We start from the raw sequence: 1,055 nt of genomic DNA on the forward strand, positions 1-1,055 counted from the left end.
AGAACAATTTACTATGGGGGTCATTCTGAGCCTGCAGGGCACCTCCATTATGCCTGGCCGGCCTGCCCCAGGGGGTGAGCGCGCCCTGGAGCAGGCGAGGGCCGGGCTCGGGCTGGGTCCGGCCCATTACCGCTTCAGCCTCGCACTCACGATATCGCCGCGCCACGCCGCGCCACGCCCAGCGGAGCGAAAAGGCAGCGCGCGCTGCTGCTCTCCGAAATGCTGCTGGGCCACCGCCACAGCGCCGCCGCTTCTGCTATTATTGAAAAAGTGTGAGCGCGTATAGTCATTTTTTAGGGGAGGCCCGCGCGCCCGCGCGTCTAGGGGGGAGCGTGTGCGGCCGGCAGCAGCGACCAGCAGCGGCCATCAATACGTAATGCCCGGCGCATTTGCCGAATGAAAATAAATCGCCACGCATTTGGCGAAATGGAAAACAGCGAGAGCGCGCGCGGGAGAGAATAAATTCGCGGACGGCTGGGCGCGGCGCTGACCAGCAGCGCGGTGAGGGGCGTCTCTACTGCTGCTGCTGCTTTCTCAGACCGGAACCGGGAGGCAGCGGCGCTGCGGGGGAGAGGAGTGGGGAGAGGGGGGAGGAAAATTCAGTCCATAAAACATGATCATTTGGTGGCACCGCGCCCGTCGCTGGCTGATGGCGGCCCCATTCCGCCCCCCGGGTCCGGCAGCCGCGCGCGGAGATGGGGCAGCGGCAGCCGAGGCATACAGAGGGCTTCAGGTGCCTCGCAGCTGGAAGTGTACAACACAGACTCCAGCAGTCGCGGACGAAAAAGGGAAAGAGAACGGAAGGAGAAGATAAAGCTCTGTGAGAGAGTGTGTGTGTGGGAAAAGGAGGGAGAATGAGAGAGAGAGCAGGTATGGGGTGGGGGGAAAACGCATTATGGCCATTCTGAAATACGGAAATAAGTAAAATATGTAGGAACGGTCGAGAGAAGATAGTGGCTGGGCTGGCCGCTGGCCACCAACAGCGCGGGGGAGGAGAGGGGTGGCTGGCTGGCTACGTGTAGGGCCCGGCGGCGGCGAGGGGAAATTGGGGGGGG

Source organism: Frankliniella occidentalis, unplaced genomic scaffold (assembly GCF_000697945.3).
Source record: "Frankliniella occidentalis isolate FOCC.00 unplaced genomic scaffold, Focc_3.1 Scaffold157, whole genome shotgun sequence".
NCBI lineage: Eukaryota > Metazoa > Arthropoda > Insecta > Thysanoptera > Thripidae > Frankliniella > Frankliniella occidentalis.